Here is an 18,453-nt window from a genome sequence, read left to right as displayed (position 1 = left end):
CCAACCCCTTTCCGATCCCTGTTTTTATTCCCCAATAATTTATATAGATTTTTCTTTTCCCACCTATTTCCATTATTTTTAAATGTATTTCCGTCCATTGTTTTATCTCTACCTTTTAACCTATTTCGATCCCTTCCCTTCACCCCACCCGCACGAGGGCTATCTGTACCTTGCTTGTCCTGCTTTCTATCCTTAATTAGCACATTCCTTACATAATATCACCACCTTCAACACCTCTTTGACCTTTTGTCTATGACATTTTTTGGCTATCTCCACCTATCAATGGCCCTCTATCCAGCTCTACCTGTCCCACATCCCCTCTCCCTTAAACCAGCTTATATTTCACCTCTTTTCTGTTTTTACTTAGTTCTTAGTTGAAGAGTCATACGGACTCGAAACGTTAACTGTGTTCATCTCTGCAGATGCTGCCAGACCTGCTGAGTTTTTCCAGGTATTTTTATTTTTGTTCATATCTACACGTTGACAGGACAAACTGTGTCTCAGATTTACAGCTCCCAGGACAGGCTTTCCTCTCCTCTCGGCCTGTGCTGTGGATTATTTGGAACTAGTTGTTGTTTCCCAGCTCAGTAACTGTTAAACCTTCTGAGACCGGAGCTGCTCACAGTGTCTGTTCCCCAGACTCAGGAGGTTGCAGCCAATCACAGCTGTGCCTGTGTTAACCCATAACTGGTTTAAATTATTCTCTTGTTCACAGGAAAACTTACTTTTGATCATTGGAGGGGGCATCGAATAAAACTTTGTGGGTAGAGTTTAGGAATAAAAAAGGGGCAACCACATTATTAGGTGTTTATTATAGACCCCCAAATAGTCAGCGGGAAATTGAGGAGCAAATATGTGCACAATTTTTGGAGGTGGGTAAAAACAATGACAATAGGGTGATTATATTAGGTGATTTCAACTTTCCCAACATTAATTGGGATAGACAGAGTGTTAAGGACTTGGATGGAGTGCATTTCTTGAAATGTGTACAAGAGAACGTTTTAGGTCAATATGTAGTGGGTCCAATAAGGGACGGTGCATTGCTGGACCTAATTCTGGGGAATGAAGCTGGACAGGTGGCTGAGGTAGTGGTGGGCGAGCATTTTAGTGATAGCGACCACAACATGGTACAGTTTAAGTTTGTTATGGACAAAGAAATCGAAAAGTTGCAAAAAAATGTTTTGGATTGGGGGAGAGTGGATTTTAGTAAAATAAGGCAAGATCTGGCCAAGATAGACTGGGAACAGTCACTTGTGGGAAAATCTGCAGAGGAACAGTGGGGGGTGTTCATAAAGGAAACGGGGAGGGTACAGGTTCAATATGTTCCCTTTAGGGTGATAGGAAGTAGTAACAAACCCAGAGAACCATAGATGACCAGAGATATTCAGGTTAAGATGAGATAGAAAATAGAGGCTTTTAGCAGGTACAAGGGATGCAAATCAGCAGAGGCATTAGTGGAGTACAGACAGTGCAGTGTGGACCTTAAGAAAGCAATTAGGAGAGCAAATAGGGGATATGAGAGAGCTCTGGCTGGTAAAAGAAGGGAAAATCCCAAGATATTCAATAAGTATTTCAATGGGAAGAGGATAACCAGGGAAATAGTATATGGGATCAAGTGGGCATTACATGGGTGGAGCCAGAGGACATCACTAGAGTTTTGAATGTATACTTCACGTCCGTCTTCACCCAAGAGAATGAGGATGAATGTATCGAACTCGGGAAGAAAGACTGCGAGGTACTTAACCAAATTGATATAGCGATTGACAAGGTATTGGTGGTGTTGGCAGGTTCAAAAGTGGATCAATCTCCAGGTTCGGATGATTTGTGTCCCAGACTGCTGAGGGTGGCAAGGGAGGAGATCACAGGGCTCGGACCCAAATTTTAATTCCTCTCTGGCCACGGGGAAGGTGCCAGAGGACTGGAGAACAGCTAATGCGGTTCTGCTATTTAAGAAGGGTTGTAGAGATACACCAGGGAACAACAGGCCAGTGAGTATCGCGTCAGTGGTAGGGAAACTATTGGAGAAATTTCTGAAGGAGAGTATCTGCCTCCACTTGCAGAGGCAAGTTTTGATCAGCGATAGTCAGCATGGCTTTGTCAGAGGGAGGTCATGCCTAACAAATTTGATTGAATTATTTGAGGAGGTGACCAGGTGTGTAGATGAGGGTAGTGCAGTTGATGTAGTTCATATGGATTTCAGCAAAGCCTTTGACAAGGTCCCACATGGGTGACTTATAAAGAAGGCAAAGGCACATGGGAAACAGGGTAACTTGATAAGGTGGATTCAAAATTGGCTTAGTTGAAGGAGGCAGAGGGTGATGACAGAAGAATGCTTTAGTGACTGGAAGCCAGTGTCCAGTGGCGTACCACAACGATCTGTGCTCTGTCCCCTATTGTTTGTCATTTATATAAACGACATAGATGACTATGTGGGGGGTAGGATTATTAAGTTTGCGGATGACACAAAGATTGGCCGGGTGGTTAACAGTGAGGTTGAGTGTCTTGGGCTACAGGAAGATATAGATGGGATGGTCAAATGGGCAGATAAGTGGCAGTTGGAATTTAAACCTGAAAAGTGTGAGGTGATAAACTTTGGATGGAGTAATTTTACAACAAAGTATTCAATGAGTAGCATGGCACTAGGAAGTTCTGAGGAACAAAGTGCCCTTGGCGTGTGTGTCCATAGATCTCTGAAGGCGGAGGGGCATGTTAGTGGGTTGGTGAAAAAGGCATATGGGTCACTTGCCTTTATCAATCGAGGCATAGATTACAAAAGTAGGGAGGTCATGTTGGAGTTGCATAGAACCTTGGTGAGGCCACTATGCATTTCTTGTCGCCACATTATAGGAACGATGTGATTACACTGGAGGGGGTGCAGAGGAGATTCACCATGATGGTGCCTGGGATGAAACTTTTAAGTTATGAAGGGAGGTAGGATAGACTTGGGTTGTTTTCGTTGGAGCAGAGAAGACTGCAGGGCGACCTGATCAAGGTGTACAAGATTATGAGGGGCATAGACAGGGAGCAGCTTTTCCCCTTTGAGGAAGGGTCAGTCACAAGGGGGCATAAGTACAAGGTGAGGGGCAGGAGGTTTAGGGGGGATGTGAGGAAAAACATTTTTACCCAGAGTGTGGTGATGGTCTGCAATGCACTGCCTGGGAGGGTGGTGGAGGCGGGTTGCCTCACTTCCGTTAAAAAGTACCTGGGTGAGCACTTGGCACGTCATAACATACAAGGCTATGGGCCAAGTGCTGGTAAATGGGATTAGGTAGGTAGGTCAGGTGTTTCTCACGTGTCGGTGCAGACTCGATGGGCCAAAGGGCTTCTTCTGCACTGTGATTCTGTGATTCTGTGATTTGAAGATAGACTGTGTGCACTCAGTCACTAAACAACAGTATCGCACCTTCATGTGGAGTTCAAGAGAGAGGGGGTGGAGGGATAGACAGAGACAGAGTGAGTGAGGGCGGTGAGACACAGACAATGCATCAGTTGCAGAAATCCTTGTAAATTCTGGTGTTATCCAGAAAGATTCTCATGAAGAGGCAGAAGCTGCAGTCTCAGATCTTAATGATATTGTAGCACAGACACATCATTAATCCCACACACAGGAATAATGCTGTATTTTAACAGAAATGAGGCAGTATGAACACAATGGTCCAGTTCTAAAAATTGTGCAAGGTCAGAGGGACCAAGAATCTTTATATCTTTGAAGGTGACAGGAGATTTTGAGGGTGTATTTCAGAAAGCAAATGGGATCTTTGGTTTCAACAACAGAGGTACTGAGCATAGAAGCAGGAACGTTATATTTAACATTTATAAAGCTCTGGTTAGGCTGCAACTAGAGTATTGCCTACATGTCTGGTCACCACGTTTTTGGAAGGATGTGAGAGTCTTTGAGAGAGTGTAAAGGAGATTTCCTAGAATAGTTCTAGGCATGAGGGATGATAGCTGCAAGGTTTGTTTGCGGAATCCGGAGCTGCTCTCCTTGAAGCAACCGAGATTGACGGGAGGTCTGAGAGAGGTGTACAGGATTATAACAGGTTTAGATCAGGTAGACAAAGGAAAGCTGTTCCCATTAGGTGAGAGCAGAAGGAATAGGCAGCACGGATTTAAAATATAAGACAAGATGTACAGGGGGGATGTGTGCAAGAAATTTGTTACATTCTAGGTAATGACCTGGATCTTGATCCCTCTGGGCATTGTGGAAACGGAGATGGTGATTACAAATGGAAATTGGGAAATAAAGTTGCAGGAATGGAGCAGGAGAATGGGCCTGACTGGATTATTCTACAGACAGTCAGACTGGATGGGCCGTATGGCCTCCTTCTGAGCAGCAATGTCTCCATGACTCTATGTCTCTCTGTCTCTATGACAGTGTCAGTGAGTGAGAAACAGTGGCCCATGTTTAACCCTCGGTTCCTTTTTGTACTCCCTGCAGCTCAGGGCCATTGGGTATCACTCTCAGTGAGTGTTTCACTCGGATTGAATGAATCTGGGAGAGTTCATGACAGATATTAACTCCTGCACGGTCCTAGCAAACACCACGACTACCGGCTTCCTCCAGTGATTCTGCAGGATTGCTTTGTGATGACGGGCCCCTGAACAGCAAACAGGCTGCACAGAAAGATCTCAAGCAGAAATTCTTATTTCATCGTTCCCTTTCTCAGGAGCTCCACATCTTTTGCTGATCTCGGATATAAATGAATTGGAGAACGTTTCAAAACAAAATTGTTTCACGGAATGTTGTAGAATTCTGCGTCATTCTGACCCACCAGAGCTCAATGGGTGGGAGCGGAAGAGCGCATGGGCGCTGCTCTCCCCCAGCTCCACCTGGGACAGGAAGAGCCGCCAATGGAGTGACCTCAGTCCTGGGGGAATGGAACAAACAGCAGCCTCCTGGGAGGAGGGAGACAAAATGGCAAGAAGCTGTTATTGAAAATAATTGCTGCTTTCTCCCCACAAAGCAGCAGTGAATATTCTTGGTTGAGTTCCCACTCCCCAGGTTTGTTGATATTGGACAGTGAAGAGTTTGAACAGAGCCGGACAGTCGGGACGTGGGGAGTCAGACAAGGAGCAGCTATTGCAGGCACCAGATGAGAAATAGGACGGGCACTTTTTAAACAGCGGCAGTTTGGTTTCGGTGGCAGTTTTAATAGTGGAGATGGTGGCGTAGCGGGAATCTAGAGTTCCAGGTTAATGAACATAAGAACAGAAGGAACAAAGAGCAGGAATAGGCCACTCGGCTCCTCGAGTTTGCTCCACCATTCAATAAGGTCATGGTTGATCTGATTGTAACCTCAACTCCACATTCCTGTCTACCCTCGATAACCTCTCACCCACTTGCTTTCATGAGTCTACCCCTGCTTTAAAAGTATTCAGAGAATCCACTTCCACCCTCTTTTGAGGAAGAGAGTTCCAAAGACTCAAGACCCTCAGCGAGAAAAAAATCTCCTCATCTCTGTCTTAAATGGACGACCCTTTATTTTTAAACAGTGACCACGAGTTCTAGATTCTCCTCCAAGAGGAACCATCCTCTCCTCACCTATCGTGTCAAGAAACATCAGGGCCCCCTCAGGATAATGTTATGGAGGCGAGGGATCAAATCCCACCACAGCTACTAGTGACATATAATTCAAAAAAACCTTGAAAGTCATGTTGATAAAAAACCCATCTGGTTCACGCACTCTCCTGCTCTGTTTGAATGAATATACATTCCTGAGACTTGGGCTCACTGCCAGTCTACCATAGTGCTAACAAAAACGGAACATTCTGGAAAACTCAGGAGGTCGAACAGCATCTGTGGAGAGAAAGACAGAGTTTACCTTTCATGTCTGTATGACTCTTAAACGTTAACTCTGTCTTTCTCTCCATAGATGCGGTTAGACCTGCTGAGTTTTTCCAGCATTTTCTATTTTTCTTTCAGATTTCCAGCATCTGCACTATTTTGCTCTTTTCTTACTGTGCTGTTGGTGCTTGTGGAACTGGTGTCTCTGCTCTCTGTGAGTGATACTGTACTTACTGTGTGAGAAGATGCTGGCTGCACTTCTCCTTTTGTCACGGAATCACTATTTCGATTCAGCTACTATCAAACTTTTGCCTGTAGGAAGAAAAAGGTATTTATAATAATTCAAAGAGAGGTGAGGTTGCAAATACAAAATAGACCAACGCATTTGTTTCAATTAATTGTCATTACGAAAAAACAGAAAATTAAAAGCAGCAACTGAAGCAGGGCCTGATCTGAAGGGTAATTAGAGCGAGGCAACAGATTCTGGCCTTGTCAGCGACTCCTACAGCCCGTAAACAAATAAAAACAAAAGTGGATCCCGAGTGTGGGTAGTAATTCGAACTGTACAGAACTCCCTGCTCTGTCACTCAGTCCCATTCATGGAGCAGTGAATTGTTTCTGGATGGCAGGAAATTGTTGTAAAATGTTCCAAGTCCTTGCTCTGCAGTAGCTGGGTGCTGCAGCACTGTCGTGCAATCAGACACTGACTCTGTTCAGAGAGAGAGAGAGAGAGAGAGAGTGGAAGCAAATCATCCTCTAACCCGAATGTCTGAATAATAGTAAGAATAACAGAGACATTCAGATACAGAATTAATCCCACTTCCCCTGTCAGTAATGGGGTCTGATAGACACAGATTGATTCCCACATTCACATTCTGTACCACTGCCTGATACAGACCCTCATCCTCACATATAGTACCAGGCATTGACCCATAAAGAAGGAACCCTGCTCTCACAAATTGTTCCAGAGACTGAGATGCAGAATGAATCCTACACTCACAAACACTATCTGTGATGGACACATACAGAACAAATCTCGCTCAAGTCCAGAAACAGAGTTCTCGGGATGTATCACACAATCACATTCATCACTAGAAGGTAACAGACACAACTGAGAATTGACGATTGTAGTCCAGTTGCGAATTAACCAGATTTTCACTCAAGAAGAGGGAACATCTGAACACAAGATGGAACACATTAACATGACAGGGAAAATTAAGGCCCCTGAAAGAAAATAATTGTGCAATAGAAAACACCCTCACTGAGCAACAGAGACCATCTTTGCAGAACAGGGAGCACTTTGAAACAACAGAGAACATTTTAATGCAGCTGGGAAAACGTTTGCACGACAGGGAAGCGGGTTACACAACGGTGAAGATCTCTCAACAGCAGAAAGCACAGTTACACAATAGAGAGCACAGTCACACAACAGAGGGCACAGTCACACAACAGAGAGCACATTTACATAATAGAGAGCATTGTTACACAACGGAGAGCATTGTTACACAACAGGGAACCGAGTTAGACAACAAAGGGCACAGTTATACAACAGAGTACACAATTACATTTTCGTGAATACAGTTACACATCAGAGGGCACAGTTCCACAACAGAGAGCACAGTTAAACAACAAAGGGCTCAGTTCGACGACAGGGGGCTCAATTAAACACATGGCACAGCTACACAACAGAAAGCACAGTAACACAGCAGAGAGCATATTTACACGACAGATAACACAATTACACAACAGAGAGCGCAGTGAAACAACATAGGACACAGTTACACAATAGAGGGCAGAGTAACACAACAGAGAGCACAGTTATATGAGAGCAGTTACACAACGAGAGCACAGTTACACAACAGAGAGCACAGTTATGCGACAGAAGGCAAAGTTAGACAACAGAGGGTACAGTTAAACAACATCGAGCACAGTTAAACAACAGAGGGAACAGTGAAACAACAGAGAGCACAGTTGAACAACAGAGAACAGAGTCCCGCAACAAAGAGCACAGTTACACAATAGAGAGCACTTTTATACAACAGGGTGCACATGCACAAAACAGAGTGCACAGTTACACAACAGGGTGCACAGTTACACAACAGGATGCACAATTACATTACACGATGCACAGTTACACAATAAGAGTCATTGTTACAAACAGGGGACATCTCTGTGTAGCTGGGAACAGTTTACAGAAATGATTAGTTTCTCCACCTCAGTGTCTTGCTAATTTTCTCGGCGTCTTTCTCTGTTATCTTGTGTATCCTGACAGTCTCTTGCTGCCTTTCTGTGTGTGTTTTTCTGTCTGTTTCTGGTGTTACGCAGTGGAATTATGCAGCCAAGATGATCCACCCAACACATCTTCTCTTGCTCAAAAGCACAAAGCAAGTGACTATTTAGTTCCCTAATACACAAGACTAACATTCATCAACTAGTGACAATGTGCAGCAGAGTGGCGCAGCGGAAGCGTGCTGGGCCCATAACCCAGAGGTCGATGGATCGAAACCATCCTCTGCTATTTATATACTCACTAAAATAAACATTTTGCTGCTACCCACAAACTTATCTCATTTGTAGGTATTAGCATTGGCATCTCGCTTCCTGTAAACACTTCAGTCTGCAACAAATATCTCAAATTGCTTTCATTCACACAAGGATACTAGCTGAAATTGCAAACGCACATCAGCTGAGACCAGCCCATTTCTCGCAAAGAGCTGGCACAGTCTGAATGTTCTTCTCTCGTTCACTCTCACCCCATCATTACCTGAATAGGAAATTCCTGAGATGGGAATATATAGTGAAATTGATATTCATTGCATGCAGTCTGTCCGACCTATATGACAAGCAGCAGTAATTCACCATTCTAATTTGGACAACAGCTTCCTAAACTGCGACATGTACCATCGAGGAAGAGAGGATCATCATAATGAAGACAGCATCATGTCAAAGGCAGTTAATCAATATTTGGGTAGATATCAGCGTTCCTGCTTAATTACTGGTTTAAAACTGGGATAGTGAAGTTTCCTTCCTTGGACCTTTGAGAGCCTCTGATTGTTTCCTTTATCCTGCTAGTAGCTGTTCGGAATTTAATGTGTTCAGCTTCCTGCTCATTCGGCCCTTACCGACCTTACTTAAGGTGAAAATTGTAACATTTCTGTGACCTTTCTCTGCCTCTAACATATTGTGGTCACTCATTGCTAGATGCTCATATACTGCCAGAATATGAATTAATTATCTCTCGTTAGTTATTACTAAATCTAACATTTTTCTCTTGTGGTTTCCAAATCAGGGTGGAGGGCAGGAGAGGTTAAATGACAAAAGAGTTTTTGGTGCAAGGTTAAGGTAAATGGGCAAGTAACAAATCCAAAGATGTGTCTGAAGGAGATGTGAATGATGGGATGATGAACGTCTGCCATTCAAAAGCAAAAACAAGAGAAAAATGTGAATTCAACCAAAATATCCAATTGAAAAGATACATAATGGGGATTGAGATTACATTCTCAAATTGTTGTACTCAGTGTTGAGTCTGGATGGTTGTAAAGTGCTCAATTTAAAGATGAGACACGGTTCCTCAAGCTTACATTGAGATTCATTAGAACACTGCAGGATGTCCAGGACAGAAAGGTCAGCGTGAGGACAAGATGGAAAATTAAAATCACAGGAGATTGGAAACTCAGAGTCGTACTTGCTGACAGAGCAGATGTTTATCAAAGCAAACACTGAAACTGCCTAACATAGATCAGACCACCATTGTGAGCAGTGAATACGGGGTGCTAAATTGAAGAAAGTACACATAAATCACTGTTTCAGCTGGAATGAGTATTTAGGTGAGGACAGGTAATATTCCATACCAACACTGCTAATTTACCTTCTTTTTTTCTCAACTGGTTATCTCTCCTCTCTGTGATTGACAGGGCCCTCAAGAACTTCTGTTCCATTTCGTGAGCTCTGCTCTCATCACTTCCCTCGCTCCCCGTACACCGATAGGCTTCCCTTGTCCTCACCATCCTCCCCACCATCTTTCACATTGAATGGATCATCCTTTGTCATTTCTTTGTAAGGCAGAGAGTTGTTGCGGTCTTAAACCCTCTGCCGTAATTGGTGGTGAAAGCCGAATCAAAATAAACTTTCAAAAGTGAAACGAGTAAATACCGAAGGGAAAATATTTTAAGGCTATTGTAAAGGGGAAGGGGAGTGGCACTGATTTGCTTCTATAGAGCTTGCACAGAAACGATTAACACAAACGTTTCCTCCCGTGTCGCTGTTTAGAATGAAATGGCGGTAAACACTTCCCAGAATGCTCTGGGGGATATAAAACGGCCTATCTCGAGCAGAAGGGCCGCATTGCGCAGGCGCACCTATATCCACCGGAAATCCTTTCTGCGCCGAGCATGCGCGGTACATCTCCCGGAAGCTGAGCATGGTCGAGTGCAGCCTCAGGAGCACCGATTCTCAGAGTCCGAATCAGAGCCTCCGGGTCCGACGACGTGCGGCGAGGAACCCGGACAACGGCACCATGAAGCCGATGTGCACCATCCCAGACGCCGCTTCCCGGTTTCATCTCCCGTTTGCACCGAGTTTTTGATGCGGTAACAGAGAGGGTTGGGGAGGGTGATGCTGTTCATGTGGTTTACATGGATTTCCAAAAGGCATTTGATAAAGTCTCACACAACAGATTTGTCAACAAAGTTACAGCTCATGGAATAAAAGGGACATAGCAACATGGATATGGGATTGGCTGAGTGACAGGAAACAGAGGGAAGTGGTGAATGGTTGTTTTTCAGACTGGAGGAAAGTTTATAGCGGAGTTCCCCAGGGGTCGGTGTGAGGACCCTGCTCTTCCTGATATATATTGTTGACCCACTGCTTGGTGTATGGGGCACCATTTCAAAATTTGCAGATGACATGAAACTTGGAGGTATTGTGAACTGTGAGGAGGATAGTATTAAACTTCAAGAGTAAGCATATTGGTGAAATGGGCCGATAAGTTCGACCTCAGAATGACCCGGGGCCGGCCCTGGGGAGCATGCACACTCTCAATGCCGGGGAAGACAGTGCATTTGATAGAGCCGTTTCTGGGATGCAGGGAATTGTGGGAACTGCAGTCACCATGGGCAGATGTTAGTAAGTCTTTTATTGCAGGTTGATTGTCAGTAATCCGAAATATGAACTTTTCTTTCTCCACAGATGCTGTCTGATGTGTGGTGTATTTCCAGCATTTTCTCTCTTTATTCCAGATTGCCACTATACACATGATGTTGTCAGTGAACTATTGCAGGTGTTGCTCACAAAACCAAAGTCAGAAACTCAAACTGACAAATGAAGAACACTTTTGAATCAGAATGGATGTTGGACGTGGAAGCCGTTCGTCGCTTACTTTGAAGGTATGTTCTTTTGGCTAATTTAGAACTGGAGAGTAGAGAGAGGATAAGGCGGTGGGTTTAACCGCGAGCAATTTTGAGAACAGTAGGGCCCAAGCATTTCTGATATCAGGTCATTTACTGTTTCCTGTACAGTAACAGAGACTGACAGGAAGTATATTTCAAATTTTTATGTAACAGCAGAGAGTGACAGACGGTGTTAATTCCACCCATATTCATATACTGTAAGAGAGATTGACGGAGAGTTAATTCAAAGAATCATAGAATGATTACAGCAATGACGGAGGCCATTCTGCCCTTGATGTCTATGCTAGCCTTCTGAAGGAACAAATCACCTCTTCCACTTCACCGCCTTTTCCACATAGCCCTGCACATTTTTCCTTTTTGGATAATGATCCAATTCTCTCTTGAATTCCTTGATTCAACCTGCCTCTACTACATTTTCAGGCACTTCTCCTATCCGGTCAATGCATGACAAGGTTTTTCCTCATGTTGCCATTGCTTATTTTGCCACTTAGCTTAAATCTGTGCCCATTGTCCCTCTACCTTTCCACAAATGGGATAAAAAGTCTTCCTGTTTGCTCTGCCACACTCGCAGTAACAGAGACAGACAGAAAATTAATTCCACATACATTCAGTAATGCAAATTATTAGACTTTTTATTCAAACTCACATACAGTAACAGACTCTAACAGAGAGTTAATTTCACACTCAGATCCAGTAACAGACATTGACAGGAAGACAATTCTACAATCACGTACAGCAACCAAGACTGTCAGAAATTTAATTTCACACTTACTCACAGTAACTGAGACTAGCAGAGAGTGAATACCACACTCACAGCATAATTGATACTGACAGGTACTGAATTAATTCTGCATTCCTGTACAGCAAAGAGGTTGACATGTAAGGTATGAATTCCACACCCACAGTCAATAGCAGAGACTTAATGATAGAGATTTAATTCTTCACTCACATAACAGAGACTGAGAGTTAATATCTCACTCATATACAGTAACACATTGGCAGATGATGAGTGTGGAATTAACTTTCTTGAAGTTGCAGAGCCTGAAAAGGAGTTATTTCCATGGCCTGATACAGTAACCGAGACTGACAGATACAGAATGAATTCCACGTTCTGATACAGTGACAGAAACTGACAGAGTTAATTCTATATTTACCTACAGTAACAGATTATCATACAGAGTTAATTTCACACTCACGTACAGTAACCAACATGATTGGATGGAAAGCTAAATCTGCGCTTGCATATGCGACAGAGATTGAAAGTTAAGCTTAACACAATAGGAAGGATCTGAATGTGTTGGAGAGAGTGCAGAAGAGGTTTATGAGAATGATTCCAGGTATCAGGCACTTCAGTTATGAGGAAAGATTGGAGAAGTTGGGACTGTTTTCCTTGGAGAGGTGAAAGCTAAGAGGAGATTTGATAGAAGTTTTCAAAATCATGAGGTGTGTGGATAGAGTAGATAGAGAGAAACTTCCCACTTGTAAACGGATCGAGAACCAGAGGACATGGTTTTAAAGTGTTTTGGAAAAGAAGCAAATGCGAAGTGAGAAAAAACTTTTTCACACAACGAGTAGTTAGGTTTTGGAATGCACTGCCTGGAAGTGTGGTGGAGGCAGGTTCAGCTGAGTCATTCAAGAGGGCATTGGACGATTATTTGAATAGAAACAATGTGCAGGGTTATGGGGAAAAGGCAGGAGATTGGCACTACGTTAAAATGCTCAGAGAGCCGATGCAGACACGATGGGCCAAATGGCCTCCCTCTATAGCGTAACAATTCTGTGATTCTGTGAATTCACACTCACATTAACAGAGACTAACTGATAGAGAGTTAATTCCACACTCACATACAGTAACAGAGACTGACATAAGGAGTTAATTCCATATTTTCATACAGCACGAGGGTGACAAAGAGTGAATTCCGCACTCATATACAGTGTTCGAGATAAAAACAAAAAACTCCTGCGGATGCTGGAAATCCAAAACAAAAACAGAATTACCTGGAAAAACTCAGCAGGACAGTGTTCGAGAGTTAGTTCCACTCTCATAACCGTAAAAGAGACTGACAGAGATTTAAATTACACACTCGCATTCAGTGAGTGATGGACAGAGAATCAATTCCACACTTACATGCAAATCAGACTGAATTAATTCCACACTGAAATACAGTAAAAGAGACTAACAGACAGAGATTCAATTCCACACTGACAAATTAAAAATATAAGAAAGAGAAGCAGGAGGAGGCCATTCAGCCCATCGGGCCAGCTTCGCCATTCAATAAGACCATGGCTGATCTGATTGTGGCCTCAAACCCATTTTCCCACCTGCCCCATAACCCTTGACTCTCCTACCGATGAAAAATCTGTCTAACTCAGCGTGAATATATGCAATGAGCCAGCCTCCCCTGCTCTCTGAGGTGGAGAATTACAAAGATTAAGGACGCTCTGAGAGAAGAAATTCCTTCTCCCCTTCTTCTTAAATTGGAGATGTTTATTTTTAAACTGTGTCCCCTGGTTCTATATTCCCCGCAAATGGAAACATTCCTCTCAACATCTACCCGGTCAAACCCCCTCAGAATCTTATTTGTTTCAATGAGATCACCTCTCATTCTTCGAATCTCCTATGTGGATCAGCCCAACCTGCTTAAACATTCCTCAGGAGACAACTCCTTCATCTCAGGAGTCAGTCTAGCACCTCTGTGAATTGCCCCCTATGCAATTATATCCCCCTTTAAATAAGGAGACTCCAACATAACACAGTACTCTCGGTGTAGTCTCACCAATGCTGTGTAGTTGTAGCAAGACTTTCCTACTTTTATACTCCACCCCCCCCCCCCCCCCCCCCGGAATAAAGGCCAACATTCCATTTCCCTTCCTAATTACTCGCTGCAGCTGCACATTAACTTCTTGTGATTCATGTACAAGGAGATCTTGATCCCTCTGTACTGCAACATTCTGCAGTCTCTCTCCACAGTATCACTGCATCGAAGGAGGCCATTCGGCTTATCAAGTCTGCATTGGCTCTCTGAAAGAGCATTCTACCTAGTGCCATTCTCCTCCCTTGTCCCCATAACCTTGCACGTTCTTTTCTTTCAGGTAGCAATTCAATTCCCTTTTGAATATCTCAAGCAAACCTGCCTCCACCACCCTTTGAGGAAGTTTGATCCAGACTCCAACCACCTTCTGGGTGAAAAAAAAATTAAATTTTAAATGAAACTTTGAGTCTATCTCACATCACATTTACTCCTTTTGCCAATTATTTTGAGTCTGTGCCTTCTGGTTCTTGATGTTCTATTGAGTGGGAACAATTTGTCATTTATTTACTCTGTCCATTCCCCTCAGGATCTTGAATGCATCCCTCAAGTCTCCTTTAAGCCACCTTTTCTCCAGGGAAAACAGCCCCAACCTCTCCAATCTATCCCCATGGCGACAGTTCTTTATCTTGGAATCATTCTTGTGAATCTTCTGTGTACTCTCTGCAATGCCTTAACATCCTCCCTTAAGTATGACACCCAGAACCGCACACAGTACTCCAGATGAAGCCTAAAAAGAGACTTATAAAAGTTCAACATGACCTCCTTACTCTTCACAGAATCACAGAATCTTGTACTCAGTGCCCCTATTAATAAAGCCTAAGTTACTATATGCTTTATTACCTGCTCCCTCAACATGCCCGGCCATCTTCAATGACATATGTACATATACAATGCAGTCCCTCTGTTCCTGCACCTCCTTTAGAGGGTCTCCCTTTATTTAATACTGTCTCACTATATTTTTCCTACCAAAATGAATCACCTGGCACTTCTCTGCATTGAACTTCAGCTGCCACTTGCCTGGCCAATCCACCAACATGCCTATGTCCTTTTGAAGTTCAAGACTATCCCAATCACAGTTGACAATGTTTCCAATCTTCGTATCATCTGCAAATTTTGAAATCATGCCTTGCACACCACAATCTAGGCCATTAATATATATATCATTTGAATAATGTGTTGTTTTTCTATTCTTCCCATCAAATTTTCCCACTTTGTATTTCATCTGCCAAATGTTTGCCCACTGATTTAACCTTTCTATATCCTCTTGCAGACACTTTGTGTCCCCCTCACAATCTGCTTTCCCACCTATTTATGTATTGTCTGAAAATTTGGTGATGCTCTCCCCACTCATCTATGTCATTAATATAGATTGTAAATAGCTGAGAACCCAGCACTGATCCTTGTGACGCTCTACTGGTTACAGTTTGCTACCCTGAAATTGACTCACTGCCATAGAGTAACAGAGACTGACAGACAGAGAGTTAATTACACACATTATTATAGATTGACAGAGAGTGATTTCGACACACACGTAGTGTAACATTGATTGATAGAGTATTAATTCTGCACTCACACACAGTAACAGATTGACAATGTTTGTGCCACATTGACACACAGTAATGGAGACAAAACGATTGAGAGTTAATTCCAGGCTGTCATACAGTAACAGAGACCAACAGATAGAGAAATAATTCCACACACACATAAAGTAACGGAGACTAATGTAGAGTTAGTTGTGCACTCATGTACAGTCACAGAAACTGAGAGAGAGTTAATTCCATATTCAATTACGGCAATAGAGACTGAGAAAGAGATAATGCTGCCCTCATATACAGTAACAAAGACTGACAGTTAATTCCACTCTCACATGCAATAATAGAGAGAAACAGAGAATTACTGCCCCACTCACAAACAGTCATAAAGAATAACAGAGACAGAATTAATTCCCCCTCACATACACTAACAAGATGGACAGAGAAGTAATTCCACCCAGAAATGCAGTAACAGAGACTGACGGATAGAGAGGTAATTGTGCACTCATGTACAGATTGACAGATACTTGAAATTAGTTAATTCTCGATTCACATACAATAACAGAGATAGACAGATAGAGAGTTAATTCCACACTCTTGTACAATAAAAGTTACCAGGTTCTCGCTTGAAGAATTCACCTGACATGCATCATACAGTCTTTTCATTGTTTCATTATATTTACTATTTTCTTCTTCATCAAAGGAGCTCTGGCTTAGGTTACCCTCCCTTTCCCCCCTCATTGGAATGTACCTAGTCTGTACCTGAAACATCTCCTCCTGAAAGATCACTCATTGCTCTGTTACAGATGTCCCTGTCAGTCTTTGGTTCCATTTTACTTTGGCTAAACCCCCTCTCCTCACATTGAAGTTAGTCCTTTTCCAATTTAGAAGTTCTACTTTTGATTGCTCCTTGCTCATCTCAAGCTTGTGATACGATGATCACTCTTACCCAAGGGTTCACCCACAGACACTTGGTTCACTTGGCCAACCTTGGCCCACCTCATTCCCCAGCACCAGATCCAGCAATGCCTCCTTCCTAACTGGACTGAGAACATTCTGGCCGAGGAAGGTCTATTGAACACATTTCAGAGACCCCTGGATATCACCACTCTACAGCTCTTGTCGCTGTTTAAAAATAAGGGGTTGCCCATTTAAGACAGATGAGAATTTTTTTTCTCTGACAGGGTCTTGAGTCTTTTGGACTCTCGTCCTCAATGGTGCTGGAAGCAGAGTCATCGAATATTTTTAAGGCAGAGGTTGATAGGTTCTCGATAGGCAAGGGTGTGGGGGGGAGGTGAAGTCTTATCACGGGCAGGCACGAATGTGGAGTTGAGGTTACAGTCAGATCAGCCATAATCTCATTGAATAGTGGAGCAGGCTCGTGGGGCCAAGTGGCCTCCTCCTGCTCCTAATTCATATCTTCCTATGTTCTTAGACACCTCTGTGATTTCCCTGCAGATTTGCCCCTCTATCTCTCTCTCACTATTTGGAGGCCGATTTAATATCCCCATGAGTCTGATCATTCCCTGATTATTTCTCAGCTCTAACAAATGAATTCTGCCCATTTCCGGTCAAGGACATTGTCTCTTCCCAATATTACAGTGATTCCCTTAATCAGTCCCGCTAACCCACTTCCTTTTTTCCCTTCTCTATATTTTCTGAACAGTTTGTATCAGTGAATATTAAGCATCAGTCCTCACCATTTTTAAACCATGTTTTTGTCATTGTCTCTACATCATTTTCCCACATGGTTATTTGTGCTTCTAGCTCAGCGACATTATTCACCACACTTTGTGCGATTACACACATGCATTCTAAACCTGTCCTTGTATTTCTCTTAGAATCCTTCTTCATCTACTCCTATTTTATATGGTCCTATTTCCTTCTCTAGTTATTTTTCTTTTCTACTTCGATATACTGATGCCCACCCCCCCTGCCAATTTAATTCAAACCCTCCCCAACCACTCGAGTGAGCCTATCCATGAAGACATTGGTCCCAGTCTTGTTAAGGTGCAACCTGTTCCTTTTGATTAGGTGTTTCCTGTCCCAGAACTTGTCCCAATGTCCCAAGAACCTGAATCACTCCCTCCTGCACCAGCCTCAAGCCACATATTGATGTTCCCTATCTTCACATTTCTACTCTCACTAGCACGTGGCACTGGCAGTAATCCCGAGATTACTCCCTTTGAGGTCCTACTTTTTAACTACCTCCCTAGCTGCTGGAATTCTGACTGAGGGACCTCAATACCTGTCCTCCCTGTGCCATTGATACTGACGTGTACCACAACCTCTGGCTCACTCCCTTCCCCCTGCAGAATATTCTGCACCCTCCCCGTGATGTCCTTTACCCTGGCACCAAGGAGACTACACATCATGTGGGACTCTCAATGACGGTGACAGAAATGCCTGTCTGTCCCCCTGACTATGAAATCTCCAATAATGACTGCGTTTCTACTCTTTGCTGTTCCCTCCTGTGCAGTTTCTTGCCCATTGATGCCATGGTCTGGACTGCACTCCTTCAGGGTGTCACCATTCCCAGCAGTCTCCAATGCTGAATACCGGTTTGACAGTGGCACATACCTGAAGACTCCTGCTCTTTCTGCCTCTTCCTACTCTTTCGATGGCCACCCATCTACTATCCTGAACCCTCTCTTTCCGTTTGGAGTGTTCACCTCCTGGAACGTACGATCCAGGAAACTCTCATCCTCCCTGATTCTCCACAGTGACTCCAGCTGCCCTTCAAGCTCGGAAATCCTGAGCTCGAGCTCAAGCAGCTGGAGACACTTTCTGCACATGTGGCCCTCAAGACACATGAAGTGTCCTGAGGTTCCCACATGGGGCAGGAACTGCAAACAACAGGTCACAGCTGCCCATCCATGACTGAAAATAAACCTCTATTCCCTCTTTTAGAATCT

At 43.4% G+C, this 18,453-nt stretch overlaps 1 non-coding gene across 1 annotated transcript; it reads left to right on the top strand.

Annotated features, from left to right (window-relative positions):
- Positions 1-8,231: 8,231 nt before the first annotated feature.
- trnam-cau (transfer RNA methionine (anticodon CAU)) lies at positions 8,232-8,303 on the top strand. The gene has a single exon. It is a non-coding gene; the product is annotated as a tRNA-Met (tRNA).
- The last annotated feature ends 10,150 nt before the right edge of the window (positions 8,304-18,453 follow it).

Source organism: Cetorhinus maximus, unplaced genomic scaffold (assembly GCF_964194155.1).
Source record: "Cetorhinus maximus unplaced genomic scaffold, sCetMax3.hap1.1 HAP1_SCAFFOLD_566, whole genome shotgun sequence".
Taxonomy (NCBI): domain Eukaryota; kingdom Metazoa; phylum Chordata; class Chondrichthyes; order Lamniformes; family Cetorhinidae; genus Cetorhinus; species Cetorhinus maximus.
Note: the sequence above shows the minus strand (reverse complement) of the source record. Positions and strands in the feature narration are given on the sequence as shown.